Here is a 25,169-nt window from a genome sequence, read left to right on the forward strand (position 1 = left end):
AAAGATTTCTTTTAACTGAATCTTACACCTTTGTTACTGACTTTTGCTAGATTTCAACTTCTTTTGCTACAGATTGTTTTCCAAATAGTCTTTGTCTTCTCCCTGCCAACTCTTTTTTTTGGGGGGTGGGGGTGGGGGGAGGAAGGTACCAAGGACTGATTGAACTTGGGCACACAACCACTGAGCTACATCCCCAGCCCTATTTTGTATTTTATTTAGAGACAGAGTCTCACTGAGTTGCTTATCACCTCCATGAGTTGCTTAGCAACTAAGGTACTGAGGCTGGCTTTTAACTTGCCATCCTCCTGCCTCAGCCTCCGAGGCTACTGGGATTACAGGCGTGTGCCACTGCGCCCAGCTCCCTGTCAATTCTTTAAAAGACTGTGAAGCAGTTCATGGTAGCACACATACCTGTAATCCCAGAGACTTGGAAGCCTGAGGCAGGAGGATTGCAAGTTCAAAGCCAACCTTAGTAATTTAGTGAGGCCCTAAGCAATTCAGCAAGACCCTGTCTCAAAAAATATATAAAAAGGGCTGGGGATGTGGCTCAGTGGTTAAGTGCCCTGGGTTCAATCCCTAGTACAATAAATAAATAAATAAATAAATAAATAAATAAATTTTTAAAAAGACCATGATATGGTTTTGAAAACAGTCACCAAAGTTCTAAAAGCCTTGAACCAGCTCTTTTCTCCATGTTTCCCTGCTGCCATAGTGGTATGAATGAATGCCCTAGCTGTTGCCCTCAAGAGTATCAGCAGTGCTGAAAAGAGGCAAATACCAAGTGCTTGTTAGGCCTTGCTCCAAAGTCATCATTTGATTTCTTCCTGTAATGATTAAGCTTGGTTACAATGGCAAATTTGAAATCACTGATGATCGCAGAACTGGAAATCATCATGAAGCTTTTAGGCAGGTTAAACAAGTGCGGCATGATCAGCTGAGATTTGTTGTTACTGAAAGATCTACAAAAATGGCAGAATAATCTGCTCCCACCCTGTCAGTTTGGCTCTGCTCTCCTGACTGCCTCAGCTGGCATCATGGGCCAGGATGAAGCGGGATGAAAACACACATGAAGAAAAGTCTTAGAATTATTTTTCTAGGATTGCATTACATTCATACAAATAGAAATATGTCTCAATGGGGAGGGAAAAAAATCCTTGCATCCATCTGAAAAGTAAAGAGGAATTTTAGGAGAATCTCATTATTAGTGCAGAGTAAAGGGGACCACAAGAGAAGAAAAAGGATGTCGCTCAATGGAGTACCCATACTGCTTTAATGCCTCATCAAGCCCACAAGCAATATGAAATGGTAACTGTGATTGACCTGGTATGCGTACACCCTGTAACCCAGAAATTCCTTTATGCTGAGGAATAGGTATGAGTTGGAGCCAACTGTGTGTTGAAGTTTCAATGTGAAGAAACTATAATCTTGCAATGTCTATCTTCCAAGAAATAGCCAGTTGATTCCTGAGTGGAGGCAGCCAAGAATTTACAAGAGACCAAGACAGTAAGCTTTGGGCCTTGTTTTGAACCTATCCTTTCATTGCTACATATTATTTTTTATTATAGGAAACTGAAAAAGTAAGAAAAGTTTGAAACTTTACCAAGGAAATTCTTCAGATTCTCCTATTTTTGTATGTAATTCATAAAATATAGTTTATGAAAAAAACATTCAATATGATTTTTTTCAGTTACTTAGTGATAGGTTCTTTTATAGAGTTTGCTTAAATAACAAGAGAAAAACACATTTAAATTTTTTTTTTTCTCTTTCTCAGTTGACTCATCCATATTGGCCTACTCCTGCCAACCATGACTAGAGCTAACCATCCTGGTTGACTTAACCCACCTCCACAAAGTCTGGCCCTATACAGTGAGAAAGATTTCTTTTGATGAGCTATAACTATTATTCCACGTCACCACCACAAAAGATGAATTAGCAGTTTATAAACATCAGTTCTGCAAGAGAGCTACCCATGAACCAGCCAAAACAGTGCTTCTCACAGTGTGGCAGAGCATTGGCATCACCTGGGAATTTGTTAGAAATGCAAAAATCTCAGGCCTCCTCCAGATTTCCTCAATCAGAAATGCTGGCAGTGAGGTTGGCCATCTGTGTTTTAACAAACTGGCTATTGAAGATGATGCATTCCTGAGTTGGAGAATCCTTGATTTATAGCAGAGCTTCTCAGACTTTAAATGTGTATAAAATTGCCTAAGGATTTTGTTAAAAACCTGATTCTGGTCAATTGGTCTGGGGTGCTTTTGTCAAGTAACTCCCAGGAGATTGCTAATGCAGTTCTAGGACCACATTTTGTGAGTAGCAGGATTGTATAGTTCAGATCTGGAATGTTCCCTGAAGGCCTGTGTGTTCAAGATTGGTTCCCAATTTGGTGCTATTAGGAGGTGGCGGAACCTGTAAGAGGTGGGGCCTAGGCAACAGGGCCAATTGATCATGGGGCTTGAAACCTCCAAAACTGTGAGCCAAAATAAGCCTTTTTAAAAACTAAGTTGATTATTTCAAGTATTTATTATAGTTATGGAAAGTCATTAACACATAAGTATCTGGAAAAACTGTCTTGAACCACACTAAGAACAACTGCAATAAGTATGCTCCATCAAAATTAAAACCACCCCTGTAGTTCCTAAGGAAAAACCCCTAAAATAAGAAGTTTTATGCATAAAGATACTGATCATAGCATTATTTTAATAGAAGGAAAAAGGAATGGTTTAATTGTTCCCTATAGGAAATATTTAGTCAATCCTTCTAATTCACAGATACTATATTTACGCATTTGCTTTATAGCCAAAATTTATTTTTTTAACTCCAAAAACTCCTGGTTTTATAATCTTCTGCAAAGAAGCACAGAATAGCAAAAATTTGAGTCACCTGACAATCTCCCAGCCCAGGTCAAATAAGGTGAGGCATTGCCTTCTTGTTTTGGCTCTCCTATTGTAAACAAATGTCTTTCTTGCGCTCTATTTAGTGCCCTGATTTTTTTCATTTTTTGTCCTTGTTGGTGATTTTGCTGTTTAAAATGGCCCCCAAGCATACTGCCAAAGTGCTGTCTAGTGTTCCTAAGTCTGGAAAGCTGTGATATATTGTCTTAGTTCTTTTCTTTTCTTTTTTTTTTAGTATTTTTTAGTTGCTGATGGACCTTTATTTATTTATATGTGCTGCTGAGAATCGAACTCCGTGCCTCACACGTGCTAGGCTAGAGCTCTAGCACTGAGCTGCAACCCCAGCCCCATGTTAGTCCTTTTCTGTTACTATAACAGAATACCTGAGACTGGGATATTTATAAAGAAAGAGGTTTCTTTTGGTTTACAGTTCTGAAAGTCTGATAGAATCTGGCATATGCTCAGTTTCTGGTGAAGTCCACATGCTGCTCCATGCATGGCAGAAAAGTGGAATGGCAAGCAGGTGCTTGCAGAAGAGGGAACAAAGGGGGCCAGATGGTTTATAACCACCCACTCTTGTGAAAATTAATCTATTTCACAATAGAAAAATTAATCTATTTTACAATCTACTGATGTCTTTGGGAGAAAGACATTAATCCCACTTAAGGCCCTGCCTCCCAATATCAATACATTGGCAACTAAATTTCTGCATGAGTTTTGATTGGGACAAACCACATCCAAATCATAGCATGTGCCTTATAGAGAAAATATGTGTGTTAAATATGCTTCATTTCAGGAGACAAAGTCCAAGTACAGTTATATGTTAATTTTTTAAAATAGAAAAATTGAAGGAAATGTACCAAAAATTTTTGAGTGATATTATTTTTCTCTATTTCTCAGTTTTTGTACTATTGTTATATAGATTCCAAAAAAAAGTTGCACTTTAAAAATTTGCATCTTCTAGTTCTTTAAGATACTAAGAGGCACTTCTTTTTCATCTTCTGAGCAGCAGGGGCAAGGCATTCTGGTTAAGTGGTAGACCTTAGGAAAGACCTGTGTAAGATGATTATTAGAGAATATGCTCTCTGTATCAAACGAAATAAGAGTTGATTGAAGAGACATTGTGAAGATCCAAGAGTAAGACCTTATGGCAGAGGTAACTAGGTACTTAATAGGTACTACTGGAACCATTCTTTGTAAGTAATTTGTTTTGCTTAAATAGCTGTCTGAATGTTTTAATATTTTCCAACTCTGTCAACATGGTTAACGGTTTGGCCTATAAAATCAGAGTGGAATCCTATTGTTTCCATTTAGTAGCTACAAGTTTCTGGTAAGTTACTTAATGGTCTCTTAAGTTTCTCCTATATAATATATAATATATAATAGAGATCATTTTAGAACATAGTGAGGGTTAATAAGATACAATGTAAAGATTAAACACAATGTAGAGTGTATACTAAGGCCTAAATTTATGGCAGTTGCTAATATATGTTAACTTTCTTCCCTTAGTTGATTGTTTACTATGTGAAAAGTCTAGGGGAAATTTAAAAATAGAAGAAAGAAAAGAAAAAGAGAAAAAATAAGATATTATTCCTATCCCAAGAACTCACAGTCTACTTGGAGAGATCACATACACTATAATAGGACAGCAGTTCTCTTTTTGGTCTCAGGATCAAAAAAAAAAAAAAAAAAATTATGGACCCAAAAAGTCTTGTTTATATGGGTTGTATCTTCTATATTTATTAGAAATTAAAACTTAAGAGACTGGAGGAGGGGGGAGAGAAGAGAAAGGGGAAATACTGAGGAATGATATTGGCTAAATTGTTATATGGTGTGCATGTACCAATATGTAATAACAAATCCCATGATTATGAACAACTATAGTACACCAATAAAAATGTGAAAAAAGAGATTAAAACTGAGAAATTTTAAAATATTAATTTTTAAAATAACAAACAAATTACACAGTAACTTAAAGAATATTTTCTTTAATGGAAAAAAAAAAAAAGATAAAGTTTCCAAATCTTCAAAAAATTTTGCAAGGAGAGTGGCATTGTGAAAAGAGTTTTGCAGATCTCTTTATTGTCTGACTTACAGATGATAGCTGGATTCTCTTGTTTGCTTCTGATTTTAATCTGTGGTAATATCAAATGGTACATAGTGGCCACTGGGAAATTTCACTACTCAATGAAAAAGGAAAATATTGTCTTATTATTATTAAAACAATCTGAGTTCTCACACCCCATAAAAGGTCGCAAGGGTACACAGGAGTCCCCAGAGCATACCATAAGCAGCGTTGATAGGATATGAGTGCAAAGAGCAAGAATAGCAGCTAAATCTATACCGTGCTCCCTACGCAGCACACACTGTTCACGGTGCTTTACTATTTAAACCTCACCAACTCTGCAAGCCAGGTGCTGTTATTGTTGCTCCTAGTTTCTAGTCGAAAATCAACAAAGGTAAATTCATCGAGATGGAGCCAACATTCAGTTTCAGTCTGGCTCCTAGATCTCACCTCTCCATGTCACTGAAAGGCTTCCCTCTTTGGGCAATGAATAAAATTTCATAGAGAAAACATTTCTCTTAAAGACTACACAAGAACAAGGAGTCTTAGACACAATCTTACTCGTATACACATATTCTTAAACACAGCGCTTATTCTATGTTTTCAACTTTAGTTTTACCCAATGAGTTTCTTCTAAATCACTTTAGATTTAGAATCTTTTCCTTTCTTGCTCATCCTACACACCCTAGTCTGTCCAAGGTTCCTATTAAATGCAGCTGCTGGTTACTGTAATTTTGAGGCAAAAGACAGGATTTGTCACCCTTTCCTTTTTTAAAAATTGTGATTAAATATACATAACATTTACAATTTTAAGCATTGTTAAATGTGCAGTTCATTGGCACTAGGTACATGCATGTCGTTGTGTAACCATCACCAGCATCCCTTGCCAGGACATTTTCATACCCATTAAACACTAACTCCTCATTCCTCCTGCCCAGAGACCCTGGCAACCACCATTCTACTGCCTGTCTTTGTGACTGTGACTACTCTAAGCACCTCATATAAGGGAAATCAGATACTTTTTTTCTCTTTTGCGACTGGCTTATTTCATTTGGCATAATGCATTCAAGCTTCACCTACATTGTACATTGTGCTAGAATTTCCTTCTAGGTCAAACAATAAAGATGGATTTTGTTTGTTAAGAATAAATTATATATTTTTAGCCATTTTTGTTTCTTCTTTGGAAAAATGTCTGTTTAGTTTCTTTGCACATTTATTGATGGATTTATTTGGGGGTTTTATTTTATGGTTTTTTTTTTTTTTTTTTGGTGATTTTTTGATTTCTTCAAGACCTAAAGAAATATCAGTTATTTTTTAAATGAATGTAAAATACTATAGAATTTAAAGAAAGTAACATAAACATATAATGTTTTCTTCTGTGCATTATTAATAAGTTACTATTTCAACAATTATCCTAAAACTCATAATTTATCACTTGGGTCAATTTAAGAGGAATTCAGTAGAATTTTTTTTTTTTTTTTAAGGATGAGCAACAGACCCCATCACACGTACTGTAGCTATTTCACTTAATTCTAGCCTTCCTTTCCCTTTCTGGTGCTTTTTTCTGCTTCTCTTCTCTTTCCCCTGTCATAAAGTAAAACAAAACCCTCTTTCATCTCTCCCAGGAGTGGCCATTTTATGGAACTGTTTACAATTAAAAGCAGAAGGGTTCTATATTTTACTCTAACTCTATAAAATAAAATCCTAAACACACTGAAGTACATTCTATTTGAATATACTTCAAATATGTGCTTTTTATTTTTCTTTTTTGAGGGGGCAAGATTGGGGTGCATGGGATGGGTCATGGTTCTTGAGAAGAATTTTTTTTTTTTTTTTTGAGATGGGGGCTTGCTCTGTTGCCCAGACTTGCCCCAAACTCCTCAAACTCCTACCACCTTGGCCTCCTGAGTAGCTGGAACTGTAAGCCTGCACCACCACACCCAGCTGAGAATTTTTAAGGAAATTTCTGTTATCTGGAACCCTGTGGAGAACTCAGCTTTCTGGGTATGTTTTTGAATGAGTGCTATATCCTGTGCCATGCACTGGGAATATAGTGCTGACCAGTGGCAGGTTTGGACATAAAACATAATATATTAAATTCATTATTTATTGGATTATGGCCTAAAAAGTTCAAGGATTTACCCTAGATTACTCAGCTGCTGAAAACCTGCCCTCACGGAGGTTACTAGCAGGAGAGATCATTAAAGAGCAATTATAATGTAGTATGATATGTGTTCTTTGGAAGGGGGGTGAAGTGGTGACAAGTACAGGCTGATTGAGGAGGAGTGAATCTAACATACTTGAGTAAAGTAGAGAATCTAACAGATTTGAGGGATCCAGTGGTAATAGAGATGAACCATGAAGAACGAGCAAGAATTAAGTGCTGAGAGTGGTAGAGGGTTTTGCATGCAAAGTGAACGGCAAGTGTTCAATTCCAGAGGGAACAGAGATGTCAGTGAATTTGGAGAACTGAAATGAGTCCGATTGGTGGATTGCAGGGCAGTATCAAGCATGAGGCAAGAGAAGCAAAATATGCCTAGAGGGTTGCACTTTATCCTAGGAGCAGGAGATTTTACAAAGTTGGCTGGCATGTTCAGAATTGCACACTAGAAAAAGCACGCTGGCTATGGAGAGAATGGAATAGGATGGAGAGATTAGAGACAAGGATGCAATTAGGAGTCTATTAAAATAATCTAAAGATAATGACTTGTGCTAAAAAGAGTTATTAGGATGGGAAAAGGTACATAAGTTCAAGAGACTTTTAGAATGTTAAAGGATACTTTTTTAAAGGGTAAAATAATTCATTGCTATATAAAATGAATGGGTATTAGCCTGTTTTGTGTTGCTATAATAAAATAGTTGAGGGTGGGTACTTTATAAAGAAAAAAGATTTATTTAGCTCACAGTTCTAGAGATTCAAGAGTATGGTAGTAGCATCTGCTCAGCTCTGATGAGAACTTCATGGCAGATGGCATTACAATGATAGGAGTACAAGCAAGAGCAATCACATGGCAAGGCAGGAAGTAAGAGACCAAGAAGAGGCCAAGCTTGAACTTTTTATAACAACCCATTCCCTCAGAAACTAATCCAGTCCTACAAGACCAGCATTAATTCCTTCTGGGAATGGTACTCTTATGATCTAATTACCTTCCACTAGGCTCCAACTTTTAAAGGTTCTGTCACCTCAGGGCTGCCACACTGGAGAAAAAGCTTCCAATACATGAACCTTTAGGGGACACACTCAGACCACAGCAGTGTTAAAGAGTTTACTGAACTCATTTATTAATGAGGGAAATAGTAAGATGTTATAGGAAAAAATTCAAATACACATATATAGGCAATCAGGAATGCCAAACTGTTGAAACAAGTTTATAATTAGGGGAAAAAACAGTTAATATCCACAGGGCAATAATCATTTGCATTTCACCATACACAGTTCATTTGCATTTCTATTGGCAAAGATCAACTGCATTTCAGTTTATTTACTATAATCTACAGAGCTGTAAATATCTTAGAAACAAGGATAAACTAAGAATGGTTCCCCCACATAGACTACATAATAATCTTTTTGCTCATTTACAATCTTTTCCTGACAAGAAAATAACCACAGGATTTTGGTGATTAATTGGGTGTAGTGATGGTGACCAGGGTGGAAAAGAGAGAGAAAAACCAAATGTGACTATGTATTCAAGAGGTTAAGGCAACATTTTGCCAAGATTTTGAAGATGGAGCAAAGGGATCCAATGGCAAAGTTTTGGAGAGAGAGGAGATTGGGAGGTGGGGTCAGGGAAGAGGTTGCAAAGAGGAGTATAGGGACAGACTGTAAACCAGAGGAGCTTCCATCTTAGGCAACAACAAAAAACATGAATGTGATGGAAGATGGCATTTAGAACTGTTCATTTTTCCTATGTCCCTCTGGGTACTTGTCCCTGGGTATCTTCTTGCATACAGTATGTCAACTTTCTGTTACTGTAACACATACATGAGATAATCAACTTATACAGAGAAACAGTTCATTTTGGCTCACTGTTTTAGAGCTTTAGGTTTGTAACCAATATGACCCATTGTTTTGGGCCTGTGGCAACATGGTGCATCATAACAGGAGCACATGGTGGAGGCAGGTCATTCACTTCATGATGAAGAAGCAAAAGAGAGAGAAAAGGGTTAGGGTCCTCATATCCCTCTGAAGGGCACACCCCCAATGACCTAACTTCTTCCATGAGGCCCCATCTTTTCAAAGTTCCATCACCTCACAGGATTGCCACAGACTGAGGACAAACAAAGCCTTTAATACCTGGACCTTTGGGAGACAGGTAAGAGGCAAACTATAGCAGAATAGAAACCTAAAAGGATAATGTTGATTAAGAACATAAAAAGTGATTTCAGGCCAGATGTGGTGGCTCACACCTGTAATTCCAGTGGCTTGGGAGGCTGAGGTGAGAGGCTGAGGCAAGAGGATTGCAAGTTCAAAGCCAGCCTCAGTAAAAGTGAGGTGCTAAGCAATTAAGTGAGAACCTGTCTCTAAATAAAATAGGTCTGGGCATATTGCTCAGTGATTGAGTGCCCCTGAGTTCAATCCCTAGTACCCCCCCCAAAAGTTATTTCAATTTAACTAAATTGATTTAATAAAAGTAACCTCTGAGGATAGAGAATCATGCCTTGCACATCTTTCTATTCCCAAGGAGCTTAGCATAACATCTAGGAGTTATATTTCATAAATATACAGAATGGAAGACTAGTCTATAGACATTGACCTAAAGCATTTAAGGGCTTACCCCAGAACATATAGCTGCTTACATAAGGATCAGGCTTCAAACCCAATTCTTATGACCCTAAGGCTCATGTCACTAGGATTAGTGAGTTACAACATCTTATGGATTTTCTGCCACACAAGTATTAGGAATGATTTTTTAAATATTTCTTTATTTCTTAATATTTCTCATGTTTCCAAAAACTAGATATAACTGCAAAATCTACTCTTTCTAAAGTGAATTAACTTTCAAGAAGAAACTAATTTGAAATCAGATGAATCTAAGAGACCACCTACTACTATGTAACCTTGGATAAGTTATTTAACCCCTCTGTACCTTGTTTCTCTCATCTATAAAATGATACTACTGACCTCTATTTTTTTTTGAGGGGGGTGCTGGGGATCGAACCCAGGGCCTTGTGCTTGCAAGGCAAGCGCTCTACTGACTGAGCCATCTCCCCAGCCCCCGACCTCTATTAAGATATAAAGATGAGCCAGGAGTGGTGGTACCCACCTGTAATCCCAGCGACTTGAGAGGCTGAGGCTGAGGATCACGAGTTCAAAGCCAGCTTCAGCAAAAGTGAGGTGCTAAGCAACCCAGTGAGACCCTGTCTCTAAATAAAATACAAATGAGGGCTGGGGATGTGGCTCAGTGACCAAGTGCACCTGACTTCAATCCCTGATAAATTTTTTGAAAAAAGGTAGAAAGATTAAGTGAGATAATGTATATAAAAGTTTAATCATAATTTATACCTTAACAGGTACTGATATTTTTTTCTCCTACAGTGTAAAGCTTAGCATGTGTATTTTATACTAAAATCTGTCATTATTTGAACAGATTAGTGCTTTTGCTTAATTCTCATCAGGCTAAATTTAGTTTTTCAATATAATTTCTGTAGGAAGATTCTTGTTTCTTTGTATATTTATCCCCTATTTCAGGCATTTTACTTTCTCTCTTCCTGATATATTAGCTGTTTTTATTTCCAGTATTCTAAGCTTTACTATTACATGCTTCCAAAATGGCATTGCTAGATTGTAACTTAAATTGGGTTGGGTTTGTTGTAGTTTGTTTTGTCCCCTTATAATTTCTCAGATGTAACAAGTATTACTAATTCAACGTGTATTTTAATCCAGTTTTTAAAAATATTGTTACAATTCATGATTGTTGGTTTCCTTTTTAAGTGTATTTCCTGAAATTCCATACAATATTTTATTCCTCTGTTACCTGAATACACATAAATATACTGAAATCATAAATAGATAAACATATCTTTCTAGACCTCTTGTGACAAAAGCATTTAAAGGAGTCAAAAGTGAAATAATAGGATTTAAATTGTTTCCCTTTCAGGAGAGGGCATCTTACTAAACCTCACTCAGCCTCAGTTTTCCTCAGAGAAGGAAAACAATACCCATTTACCCACCTCACATGGATGTTATGAGGCTTAAATGAAATTAAACTACATGAAATTACTCTGGAAACTCAACTCAGTATGCAAATATAAGAGAATAGTAATTAGTATTATTTGCTACCATTTTGATATATGTCCCCAAGGACATAAACCAGTGGGGCACACCTGGTGTCGGGAGCTTCGGTATGCTCCAAACAAATGAGAGTTGATTGTGATTCTCTTCCCTCCCTGCTTTAATTTTTCTGACTGGCAATCAGAAGGGTTTGTGTGATCAAACCCTATGTGCTCAGTTTGGAATGACTAGAGGCATGTAGGCCTTTTCATTGCTGGGTGTAGTGTTTGCAGAGTTATTTACACCACCCAGCAACCAGGCCCAAGGCAAACAGTCCCCATCAGCCACAGAGTGACTTGCTATACCTGTCATTGTTCTGTTAACATAACTTCAAACATTTACTGTACCTAGAGGAGGGCATTTCCTCCCTCGCTTTTACTATTAAATTAATTTCATTCTTTAGTTGTTTTCGGGTCTCCAGAACTAATCAGTAAGATGAGAGAATCTTATTTGAAAGACACTGTGAAAGTCATTTGGGTAATCCTCTTTACCAAATTAAGAATTTTTTTGTATAATTTCTCTGATAGATGTGTTGTACAATTGAATTTCCAATGATAAGGAGGTAAGCAGTTGTGAGATAGTCTATTCCATTGTTGAATTGTTTTGATTCCTTATATTCAGAGAATTTTTTAAAAATTGCTTTAAAAACCTTTGAGATCATTCTAATTCGATTCCTTCAGTTGCCAGATGAGGAAATTGAGACCTAGAGAGGTTAAGTGACTTGTCCAAGGCCTAACAATTTATGGCACAGCTGGTACTCCTGATTTGTGGTAATTTCTTTCCAAATCATTAAACTGCAAAATTGCTGAAGTCATAAATGTTGAATAGTAGTAAATGCTGTTATGCAGCATATAAATGCTTTAGTATGCAGCATATTTTAGCATAGCAAGTATTTATGTTGCACTGTGGATAAACTTATTTTGATTTCAATGAAGAAAACTCTAAATCTTTCCTGTTAGGGTTCAAAGAGCTCTTTAAAGCTTCCTGAGAAACTTCCTCCTTCCAACAGTACGTTTTTTTCTTTTTCCTTTTTGCTATTCTTTTAAGAGGGGTAAGGGAGAAAGAACTCTAAGAAGTCAAATGGCCAGAAAAAATTGCAAATCACATTTCTCTGCCTGACATGAGGGTTGTGGCATGGCATTGGTCCCAGGCCTGTCAGTGGCAATGTGGATGAGACTGGAGTAAAGCCTGCCCATATGCCAGGGAGACTTTGTAAGGTTGCCTGGCCTCCCCTGCCACCTGGAAAGACTGCACTTAGAGGGACTCCGCAACCTTTTTGTTCTCCAAAATTACCTGCTAGAAGCTGTAAGGTTTCCCATTTCTCCGTGGGGGTGGGGACCATAAGGGAGAGGGCAAACATTGATTGCATATGAACGAAGACCCTGAAATGGTTTTGAGGTATTTACACAAACTTGGGAGGATTAGGGAAAGAAGCCGTAGAAATAGTGTGAGGTAAAGAACTGACGAACAATGCTATCTGTTCCAAGAAATAACCAAGAGACTTAAAAAGGGGACCTGGTGGCACCTTTGGGTATGTGAGCCAGTAGGCTAGCTTTAATATCTTTTTAGTTAGTGATATAAAAATATTCATTTAAGCTTTATCAGATGCACCAGTAAGAAAGACATCCCCCCATCCAGATTTCAAACTTTTGATTTCATATCCCTGTGAAGACAGATGGCCAGCCTCTTGCTCCCCAAAGGCAGAAAGATTAATCTTTTTCTTGTTTTATCTGACTGTACTTTGTACCTCTATTATAAGCTCTGCCTTCATTTAAAACGAACGTTTGCAGCTGTCTTCCCTTCCAGATACTACTCTCTCCCTACCAGGATAGACTTGAGTTCTGAAGAGCAGACTATTTCTTTTTTCTTGCTTGCTTTTTAAATTATGAAACATGTCAGGCATACCAAAAAAATAAACAGGGTGCTATCTTTATACCTTAACATCTCCATATGGCTTCTAAAAAGCACAGTACCTAGCATGTGGCAAGCACTTGGGAGAGATTTGTTGAATTGTGGTACTGGCTTCCCTCTTACACATGTACAATCATCTTTTTAACCCTTTAAAGATTATGTGAGATCAGAATCATTTTCTCTGGGGGTCTAAGCTCTTAGGGTCAATGCAAATATATTCTGATATTTGTGGAAATAGTACTGCTCTGAAATGCCATTGAGCAACAATACCCACCTTAGACAGTTCTAGTTATTGATGGTCTTTAGAACTCAGAGGTAGCCAAGTAGTCCATTCAGGAGACTTAAAGTTTAAACGAAGCAGTAAAACAATAAGGGTATATACAGCTGGTCCTCCATATCTGTGGGTTCTGCACATGTGGATCCAACCAACAGCAATCAAAAATGTAGTTAGGGGCTGGGGATATAGCTCAGTTGGTAGAGTGCCTGCCTTGCAAGCCTCAGGCCCTGGGTTCAATCCCCAGCACCGCAAAAAAAAAAAAAAAAAAAAAAAAATGTATTTAGGCTTGGATTAGATAGAGGGGAGTGAAGGGGGGGGGCTTGAAGCTAGGAAGGATAGTAGAATGAATCGGACATTTTAGCCTAAGTGCATATATGATTACATAACCAGTATACCTCTATATCATGTATAACCAGAAGAATAAGAAGTTAAACTCCATTTATGTATAATAAGTCAAAATGCATCCTACTATCATGTATAACTAATTAGAACAAATAAAAAATAAAGTTATATGTACATATTTAAAAAATGTAGTTAAGCCTATAATGGTCACATCTGTACTGAACATGTACAGATTTTTTTCTTGTTATTCTTTCCCAAATAGTATGGTATAACAATTTGGACTGCACTTACACTGCATTATATGCAAATACTATGTCATTTTATAAATCCACATTCATGGATCTTGACATCTGTGTGGGATCCTTCAACCAATCTCCCAGGGATCCTGAGGGATAACTGTATAGCTAATGGAACTATGAATTTGGTCCTTTAAGATTAAGAGAGTGTAGTGCAGACCATATAGCCCATCTTGTAGAGTGCCTGCCTCTCATCCTGGAGACTCGGGTTCGAGTCCCCAGCACTCTGGCATTGTGGAAATAACAAACAAAGATTAAGAGAGTGTGTTATCCATGTTCATTGTTTCATCATTTAGCCATCAGTGATTTATTGAGACCAAAGAATGGCTTATGGGTAATAGAGAGTTTCAAAGAAAGGAACATTGTCAGGTTGAGGAAAGGGGAGGAAATTATTTGTGTGTCAATATTAAGGAGGGGAGGAAAAAGAAACAAGGGAAAGATAAAATTACCCCAGAGAAAGACTTACACTGATCTCCAAGCTAAGGATAAGTGAGCCCATAAAACTTATGTCTCCTGACCTGAGTATGTTATATGAAACTTTCCCCTTGTATTTGCCTTTCCAACAATATTTATAGTTCTTTGTCCCAGTTTCAGTTTAGCAACTTCCTGATGGTTTCCAACTACCTTTCTGATAGAGTATGTCAACGTAGAAACCCGAACTTGTTACCTCCTCACTGGCATTCTGTACTAGCACCTCTTCTGGATTTTCTAGTGGTAGCATCTAGTCCTCAATGCCAGAAAACCCTCTCTCACTATCACATCCAACCAATCCATATAATCTGCCAATTCTGTCTTCTAAATAGCCCTTATATTCTCTCCATTCCCTCTGAAGCAACTTTGTTTCCACACCCCATCTTCCCTCCCTCCATTTGCTACCCTTGAACAGAATGTCTTTTGAATCTAATCATGTCTCTTCCCTTCACCTCTATTGTTCTCTGCTCATAGGAGGAAAAAAGTCCTTTAGTCCACCTTTCCAGTCGTATCTTCTACATCTTTCATCACATCTCATCATCCTTTTGGTGTTTCCTCTCTCCCCAAATAACCTTGTGATTCTTTTCACATCTCTGTGCTTGCCTGTCCCTCTGATTGATGTTCCCTCTTCATCTTGGATGGCAATTTCCCTTTCTTTGTACCTCAACAGCTTGGATCCATCTTCCTTAGAGAGCTTCTCATACTACATAGCAATTATTTGTTCACACATTTCTCCTCTAGGAGACTTCTCTAGAGTAGGGGTCCACTGTGTGTTCATCTTTGCATCATCCTTATGGTAATGTCAGCACAGTAGCTGATTCACAAATCATTTGTTGAATCAGTGAATGAATGAATAGAAAATCTGTGATAAGTGACTACCTTCCTCACAGAAAAGGAAGTTTTAGGTGTGGTCTTGTGATTTCAGTGGAAAATTTGAGTAGTATCTTTCTCAGAGAGCTTAGCAAGAACTGATATGGAGATGGCCCTTAAATGTCCTAGAAAACCCAATGAATCTAAACTTTAAGTGTTTAAGCAGCATTCCAGAAAACAGCACCATACCACTTCTAATTGTATTCTTTTCCTAAAAATGATCTCGAGTGCCCCTTAAGGTTGAGTTTTTTTCTCATTTTCTAATGATTTAGATAAATTAAATTTCTATACTCTGTTTCATTTTTATTGTCTGTTTATTTATTTATTTATTTTTGTATTAGGTACTGGGATCAAACCCAGGAATATTCTGCCTCTGAGTCACATCCTAGCCCATTTTTATGTTTATTTTTAGACAGGTTCTCATTAAATTGGCCTTGAATTTGCAGTCCTCCTGCCTCAGTCTTCTGAGTAGCAGGGGTTACAGGCCTGTACACTTGACTTTTCTTCCTTTTACCAGCCTATCCCATCTTTAAAAGTATCATATTTGGCCAGATGCAGAGGCACATGCCTGTAATCTCAGTGACTTAGGAGGTGGAGGCAGGAGGATCACAAGTTCAAAGCCAGCCTCGCAACTTAGCAAGGCCCTAAGCAATTCAGAGAGACCCTGTCTCCAAATAAAATATAAAAAAGGACTGGGGACGTGGCTCAGTGTTTGGGAGCCCCCCTGGGTTCAATCCTCAGTACAAAAAATATTAATCATATTAGGGGGAAATAGTCCAAGGCAGGTAAACTCTTAGTTTGCAGTAAGGGAAAGAAAAAAATAATCAGCCGCTAGGGCTCCTTGTCTGGGGCCTGTACAAGTTTACACACACACACATTCATGCAAAAATTGTGTAGCTTTTTGCTAGGTTAACTTCTTATTAATACTTTTCATTTTATGGTACATAATACAACTGTTCTTTTCAAGAGACATTCAGAGTTGACCAAAAATAGATGAAACAGCCCTAAACCTATTTTTTGCTCTCTTTTACATGAGGATTTTATTTGCCCAGAGTGCTTTGAATTCTAAACTTCCCTCTAATTGGATATATATATTCTCAGTCCTGGAGACTGAATCCAGGGGTGCTCTATCACTAAGCTACGTCCTCAGACCTTTATAATTTTAATTTGAGACAGGATCTTGCTGAGTTGCCCAGGTTGGCCTCTTCCTCACCTCCCAAGTCTCTGGATTATAGCTGTATGCCACTATACCCATCTTAATTGCCTATATTTAAAGTGTGAGAGTTTTCTTTATAATTTCCAAATTCAGGAATTTATATAGGATTGGGTGAGTGTCTAAGAACTGCTTTTGAAAAATCTGGCAGTGCTGTATCCTGCCACTAATAGCAGAGTCCCTTGTCTGGACTCGGAGCTGCCCTTTTCTTTGGGCCCTGCTATGGATGGTTGCACTGATAGATGGAATCTCCTAGGGGAGCTTCATGGATCAGCCTTCCATCCATTACCATGTATCAGGATTATAATTTATGGACCCAGATGGTGACTCCCTACCCCACCACTCCCTATTTACTTCAGTAAACTAGCAGAGGTATTAACTATTAAATTGCTTCTCTCTTTTTAAAATAATTGATGCTATTTGCAAAGGACTCTGCATAAAAATATTTAAACTTGTGAAAATATTTTTAAAGGTAAAGTTTTATCAGAATATGAATAACATCATGCATTATAATAAAAAAGTAAACAACCACATGATCAGATTTCTTTTTCTTGGCATACCTCCATGTGGAAATGAAAATTTGAGGCACAAATTCTGGTCTGATTCCTACATTTTCATAAGAGAGTGTCAGCTCTTTCTTCTTATTGATTGTTAAAGTTTACGGGTCTATCCACTACATGGGAACTCAAGCTATTTGTATTACAGGTTCTTGCCAGAGAATATAGCCTATAATTTTGAGCTGCTCAATATTTTTGAAAGCTTGAGTGTGATGAATAATGGTCATGGAAGATTTCCTGAAGGAGAGATAACCTTTTTCCATCTGGATTAAAAGAGACTTTCGAAGAACTGTTGATTCAGAATGTTTTACTCTTAAGTGTTGCTTTTCTAGAATTTTGGGAATATCATCTTGCATGGCAAGGTACTCTTTTAAAAACTGTCCTAGGAAAGATGCCACTGCATTTGCTATGGGGGTGTTATTGAAGCTTCTTTATCTTCTTTATTTGGGGGCGTATGAATGAAAGGAAGGCCTCTCAGGCCTTATTACCTGTAGAAACTGCTTCTCCTGAACAATTCATGTTTTTATGTTACTTGAATAATTACTTGTGTCTCTCTTTACTTAAATCCACAGAAAGCTCTGGCCCAAATTTGTTAACCATTTTTAAAAGTTGCTAACATACAAATTGTTTTTTTCTTTTTAGCTACTGATTATTACATATATTACCTTATTTAAAAAAATTTTTTTCTTCATATTTTCCCTTCACCTATTTACCTATTCTAATTCTGATGTCTCAAGAACAAAGTGTTCCAGAATGTATTTTTTAAAATTTAAATCTATTTGAGAAACCAAGCCTATTATATTGACTCTCATAATATTTTCACATTTGAATTTTAGTATTTTGGTGTATATGTCTTTGCAATCATAAAATCTTTAATAATGTGAACCATGGACAGCATTTATTAGACAGGATGTAGAGGCCAGATGATGCCTGGAAGTCTTACTGTGTAATTTAATCCTGAGTGCTGTGTTGTTTGGCTTCATTGGACTCTGAGTGTGCATATATAATTATGTGCGCATGTGTAAAAAGCTCAGACCTGATAGGAAAGAGAGGGAGGAACATCATTAGCAGAGATTAGATTTGTCTCTCCAGCTGGGCAAAGCGCCTCTGAATTCCAAGGGCTTTCCCCAGTGTAAATTATTAGACTGACTCAGCTGCTGTTCAATTCCCCTCTGGCTGAACTGCTTTTGCTAATGCTGTTAAGCTGTGGCTCAGGAGGCAAAATATCCTGAGGTATTAGATATATTTTATGCAAGTAAAAAGAAAAACCTCCCTTTTTCTCATATTCAGAGCATAGTGATATATAGTCTTCCAAATAAAAAATAAAACAGCCGAATGGAGATAGAGAAAAACTGTGTGCCAACTTCAGCCACACATACGGGACTTTAGAAATCGTTAATAGACTGAAATAATTCCCATCTAGCCAAAGCAAATAGGAGTAATCTAATCAAAAGCATTTAATTTGGATCAGTTGAGAGTATCTGACTTTAGATCTGCTGCTATTCTAAAATCGGTAAAGTCTAAATGAATTAACCCCACTCTGAACCAAATACTGTATCCATCTCCTTGGCTGACTTGGAGCCACAGGGTGGACTTATCTGAAGTTCTTCAATGGTGACAGTATCCTCACAATTATGAAAACTTGAACCTTGTAAATATGGCATGAAGCACAGGACTCAGTATAATATGCATACTTACTAATTGGTTGAGTAGAATTTGCAGCTACAGTAAATACTCTGTTTTAGTATTTTCCTTTGACAATTATGCTCTGTTTATATTGTACTAATGTAATTCAAAAAGGTGTGGTGAGATGATGGATATATTAATTGACTTGATCATGGTAATCATTTCAAATGCATATGTACATCTAAACATCAAGCTATACAGTTTTTATTTGCCAATTTATATCTGACTGTAAATGTAAATAATTTTTGTTAATTATAACTCAGTAAAACTGGAAAACAAGAACAAAATAGGAGAGTGTCTTTCCACTATGATTTTATTATGTAAAATGACCAACTTATAGATAAACCTAGTGACTGATATATCCATTAAAGTTCAGGAGCATAAATGAAATGCCACAGATAATACAGAAGCTATAATTAAGTGGTTATTTCAAATATTTTTTTTAATTTTAATTTTTTTTTTCTTTTTGTGGTATTAGGAATTGAACCCAGGGCCTCAAGCATGTTAGACAAGCTCTGTATCCTTGAGTTATTTCTCCAGGCTTCAAATCTCTTTTTAAAAGTAATTAACAGGGGATTTGGGGTACAGCGTAGTGGTACAGCATATGCTTAGCATGCATGTGGCCCTGGGTTTAATCCCTAGTGTGTGTGTGTGTGACACAAAGTCATTAATAGTTCTTTTTTTAAAGAATTAAAAAAACAATTTTATTAACAAGTAGCAAAATTATTCAACCTGAGCTCTTTTCCTCCTTCCTTTCCTTTTCCTTTGGGGAAGATGTTTTCCTTTGAGGGAAGTGCTGAGGAATAGAACTAAAATGTAAAGAACAAGGAAATCAAATAACAATGAGATCGTTCACGGATCGTTTTTTTCAGGACTATAAATACAAAGCACAGTGCCAAGGCACTCAGCAAGAATCTGCCACCGCCCATGCCATCACCATCAGCAGCAATAGCAATCATACTTACACTTCTTAACAATAATAAGCAGCCTAGACAATGCATCCATTTCAGATTCAATACTGGACATAGTTGAGAACTTCCTACCTCACCCCCTATTAATGAAGACTAATAAAGAGGGGAAATATAAGACACAAAAGATTAAGGGGAGAGAGCCTGGGTCTTCAGGGGGCAGAGGAATGGTGCTATTAGAACAGGTGAAGGGGTCAGCCCTTCTCTAGGAGGGCTTGTCATGTAGTCACCACTGCCAGTGAAACCCGGGAGGAAAACAGTGGTGACAGTGGGTTCCATGCAGGGGTGAATTAGTCGCAAAGGCTCACACTTGATGTGAGAGTTGCTTTACATTTGTCAGGCTATGTACATTGAACAGATAACCATTAAAAGTTAGGGTTTGCAGCTGGATGTGGTGGCGCACGCCTGTCATCCCAGTCACTCAGGAGGCTGAGGCTGGCAGATCGCAAGCCCAAGGCCAGCCTGGGCAATTTAGTGAGACCCTGTTTCAAAATAAGAATAAAAAGAGCTGGGGAAATAGCTCAGTGGCAAAGCACCTGCCTAGCATATGCAAGGCCCTGGGTTGGGTCCTCAATAAAATTAATAAACAGGGTTGGCAATCAGTCCAGCTTCACCGTTGTGTGGCCTATGCAGTTTCACAGAGCCTCACACTTGGTTTAATGCTCTGTTGTCTCCATCTTAAATTCTTGAATAAGGGGTCTTTCATTTTCATTTTGTACTGGCCTTACAAATTTTGTAGCCAGTCCTATTGGCGATGTATAAAACTGTTGTCAGCTCTCAGATGGTGTTCTCAGTATACCAAACCCTTTCCATGTCATATCTCTTTTTGTTCAACAGCCAGCATGCTTTTTCCTGTCTTGCTACTGTTAGAATTTTGAGAAGTAGCTCTGAAGAATGTGTCCTTGCCAATGAATGACTTAAGGAAAATCCTGCTTCAATTTTATGCCCCTCAAAATACTGCTTTGCTAATAAGGTGTATACTATATATGCGTTATTTAATGTAATAGCATGAATTCAGAAACAACACATTTTACTCATCCCAGTACCTACCATCCTGAACAACAGCTTTCTGATCATTGCACACATACTGAATATGTTTTTTATGAGGTCAGATACTTTTGATCAGAGAAAAGAAACCCGTAGTAAGCCCAGCACTCAAAACCTTTCATGATGTGACACCACCCTATAGTTATAGCAGTACTCAACACTGCTCTCCATGAACCTTATGTTCCAACAATTCCAAATGGTTTGCTATTCTTAGAAAATGCCATTTATTTTCTTGCCCTCCATTCCTTTCTTTATGCAGTGTTCTTTCACAAGAATATATGCCTTCTTCCAAATAGCATCCCCATGTCTTCCCACCCTCCACCCTTTCTGGTTTGCTTACTCTTTCATCAAGGCCCCACTTTATCGCTCAGAAATCTCATCCTCTATGAAACTTTGCTCTTTCATATTCTCAGAGTTAATTGCTGCTTCTTCTGATGCTTCTTGGCTCAGACTGCACTTGAAGGCTCTGTTCTGCCTTACGTGTTGGTTACTGGTTTACTTGCCTATCTGACAGTCCATGGAGTAGAACTGTCTGATTTGTTTCTATTCCATCATCAATGGCATTGTAACACAATGTCTGGCCCGTGTTCAATACATGTTTACTGAAGGAGGGAATTGGAAGGACTACTTTAGTCCCTTTACGGGATTGTTTTGTGTGTTTGAAACACTGGGTTGTAATCCCCTAAGGTGAAACAGCCAGTTGACATCAGTTGATCTTGTTGGAAATACTTTTGACTTTGAGAATCATTTATACAAGAGGGAAATTTAAAAAGCAGACCTGACAGTGGGATTGAAGCTCCCTAGAATTATACACCGTTGTTACTCCAGGTGTAAGAACAGTGAGAGCCCAATAGCAGAAGTGTATCAAAAGTAGGAGGCCCCAGAATAGCCAAGAAAAATTACTCAAAACAGTTTGAAGTCAGAAAAACAGGAAGCCCAAGGTACCATTTGACTCTCAATTTAGCCATTGCTAGCTAGCAATTTTGTTCTCAACTTTTCTTTTTGTAGCACCTTCCTTAATTAAATTATCCTGCCATGTCAAGAAAAGGCTTGAAATAAAGCCAGTAACACACAAGGCATATTTAGAAGTATGCCAAATGCATTTTTATTCTACTACTTAAACTTTCAAACTAATCCTAGCTACTGTGACATTTGAGTCTTTTCTTGATTCCCTTGTAGTTGTAAGGAGAAAAAGAGAGAATAAATCAGAATCTGAATCTACTGGGATTTAAAATAATGAGACTATTCTTTAAGCTTTTCTGTGATCGTAGCCAAACATGCCTTCTAATTTTTTCCAGTGGGATTAGACATATGTAGGATAAAAGGAAAAGCCATTAATCTCAAAGCCTGAGTTGTCCAAGGTATTGTAGATTGGTTAATTTCCAAGTTTTTAGTTCAAAACCTGAACGATTCTAACCTTTTTTTCATTTCAGTAATAATGAGAAGAGGCCAGACTAGATATAAGGATTTTATGATTTCATTGGTTTTTAATAATGATCCAATTTGCTTTTATTATTTTTCTTCTCCCTCCTCGTCTTTTCCTTCTCCTCCTCTTCCTCATACTCTCCTCTTCCTCCTCCTCCTCCTTCTTCTTCTTCAAGTGGGGGTCTTGTTACATCCCCTAGGCTGATCTCAAACTTGTGGACTCATACAATCCTCCTGCCTTAGCCTCCACAGTAAATGAGACTACAGGCATGTGGTATAATGCTTGGCTTATTTTCATATTTTGATGTTCAATACCTTCTAGTGGGATTGAATGGGTGCCCCATTGCAATACTCCTTAATGAACCTATTTGTTTTTCTGCTAAGCAAGTAAAAAAGATCTCTGGAAAAATCCTTTGGGTGAAAGTTAGAAATATTCTGGGATCATCCCAGAAGAGATGTGGGCTATGTTCCCACAAAACTTTTATCCAGCAAAATAAGGTTAAAAGTTGATATTAAAAGCATGCCAGGAAAGGAAAGTAAATCATAAGACAGAGGAGACCCTAAAGATGACATGGAAGGGTGCTCTCATTTGATTTGCTTTGCTAAGCGAGAGAAAGGCTTCATGAGCTGATTATGTATTTGTTTGTGAAACCTCTGGATATAAGTAATGTCTGTTTTCCTAATGTCTATTTTTTTTTTTTTTTTTTTTTTTTTTTTGTCAGCACCAGACCTGCATCTTGGCCCTTAACCCAGCATTGATTCTGGAGTGGGAATCTCTAAGGATGACTTTCAGATTCTTTTTTTTTTCTTTCTTTTAAAATTTATTTTTATTGTAAACAAATGGGATACAATATATTTTTTAAGATGTTGATGGGCCTTTATTTTATTCATTTATTTATATGTGGTACTGATAATCGAATCCAGTGCCTCACACATGCTAGGCAAGCGCTCTACCACTGAGCCACAACCTCAGCCAACTTTCAGATTCTTAAGACATGTAACCTTGACTGTACTAAACTTTCACTCATTTTATTCTCTAGACCCTGATTTTTAATTTTCATTTAGATACACTCGAGATACTTCTCTCTCAAAGTATTAAATGATTCCAAATACAAAATTAATTCACATAAATAGCAAGTTGGAACTATAAAACAATGTGATTGCATAGCAACAAAGTTTGCTACAACATACACAACTAAACTTTGTTAAAGGCATCCTAGTAAAGGTGTCAGGAAAAGTACCCATGTCATTGGAATCCTGTTATTGTTTTCTGGTGATTTTACCCATGCTTAGGACACTTTGGGGACTTGACCTTCAGAGTGCCTTTCGCTGGTGTCAGCATTGGAGTTGGGGGAAGAAAAACTCAAGTCAGTCCCCTCTTCTCCATTACTTTGTGACTGCTAGTCATGGCTCTGGTTTCTGACCCATATAGTATATAGCCTTTTGTGTTTGCTGTTTTTAACTTTTTCTCTTTGACTCTTGAGATTCATCCATGTTATCGAGTGATCTTTTTTTAGTTTACTTTACATTCATCTGCATGGAGTTTGGTGTGGGGGCAGACAGAGATGAAATGTTTATGTTCAATCTGCCATATTTAATTAGAAATCTTATTTGGTAGTTTTAGGAAAAAAATCAGAAAGTAGAAATGTAATGTGAAAATCAAACTTATTTCAGGTGAGAAATGACAAGACAACAGAAAACATTTGAAGATTTTGTAGTTTTCTTCATTGTAAGCATTCAATAAAATGCCTATCCACTTGATTTGCATCTACAACAACCCCAAAAGAAAGGTTTATTATCTCTTGTGTATAAGTGAGGCAAGTAGTTGTTATAGTTTGAGTATGAAGTGTCCCACCAAAGTTCCCATGTTAATGCAAGAATATTCAGAAGTGAGATGATTAGATTATAAAAGCTATACCTAATCAGTTCATCCTAATTTGAAAGTACTATTGTGCTGGGTGGTAACTCCAGGCCTATGGGGCAAGGCTGGAGAAGGTGGATCACTGGGGGTGTGCCCCTGGGGTTTGGATCTTGTCCTCCTAGGTCCACCCTTCTCTCTCTGCTTCCTGGCCATGAACTGATAACTTTCCTCCACTGTGCCCTTGGCCATGATGCTCTGCCTCACCTTGAGCCCAGAGCAGGAGTCAGTCAGCCATGGACAGAACCTCTGAAACTGTAAACCAAAATAAACTTTCCTTCTCTAAATTGTTCTTGTCAGGTATTTTGGTCACAGCATCAAAACGGTGACAAACTCACTAGTGTTCAGTATGTTTATATAACTTATGAAGATTTCATATCTGATAAGTGGCAGAGCCAGGAATCAAATAAGTTCTTCCTGACTTGAAAACCTACATTCTTTCCAATTATAGTACATCATAAACATAATGTAATGGCCATGGGAAAAGCAATTATTTATAATATAGTGGACTTCATTACAGTCTGATCTATTATAGCCCTGGAAGTAACCTTGCAGGAATGGTAGATTGTACGGATTTATTTTTCTCAGTATACTCTTTTGGCTAACTTCCTAACCATGCTGGGCATCATCAGAAAGGGTCTAACAGTAAAACAGGAAACAGTGTCCTCACCTTAATCCATAACCAGGGAGCAGTGACATTTGGAGCATAATTCTGGGTGGTCATCTTACAGAAAGATGGAGTAGAGTTGGAGATAGATCAGGCAAAGGACAATTGAGATCAATCAGAGTGTCCTGCCTTAGGATTACAGGCCAGAACTTTTAAGACTTATCAATGTTGAGGGGAAGAAGATTGGCATTTATAAAATAATCGCACACAAATTCTGGAATTCTAGTCTTCAAGAAGAAAACATGAGGGGGCGGGCCAAGATGGCGGACTAGAGGGCGGCTGCGTTTCGCGCTG

At 37.6% G+C, this 25,169-nt stretch overlaps 1 protein-coding gene and 1 pseudogene across 3 annotated transcripts in view; both read left to right on the forward strand.

The window, feature by feature from the left end:
* The window catches only part of Map3k13 (mitogen-activated protein kinase kinase kinase 13), a 154,273-nt gene that overhangs the window by 44,572 nt on the left and 84,532 nt on the right, over positions 1-25,169 (forward strand). The gene's annotated exons all lie outside the window — the stretch shown is intronic.
* Positions 637-1,097, forward strand: LOC124993622 (40S ribosomal protein S15a-like; annotated as a pseudogene).

Source organism: Sciurus carolinensis, chromosome 9 (genome assembly GCF_902686445.1).
Source record: "Sciurus carolinensis chromosome 9, mSciCar1.2, whole genome shotgun sequence".
Classification (NCBI taxonomy): Eukaryota; Metazoa; Chordata; class Mammalia; order Rodentia; family Sciuridae; genus Sciurus; species Sciurus carolinensis.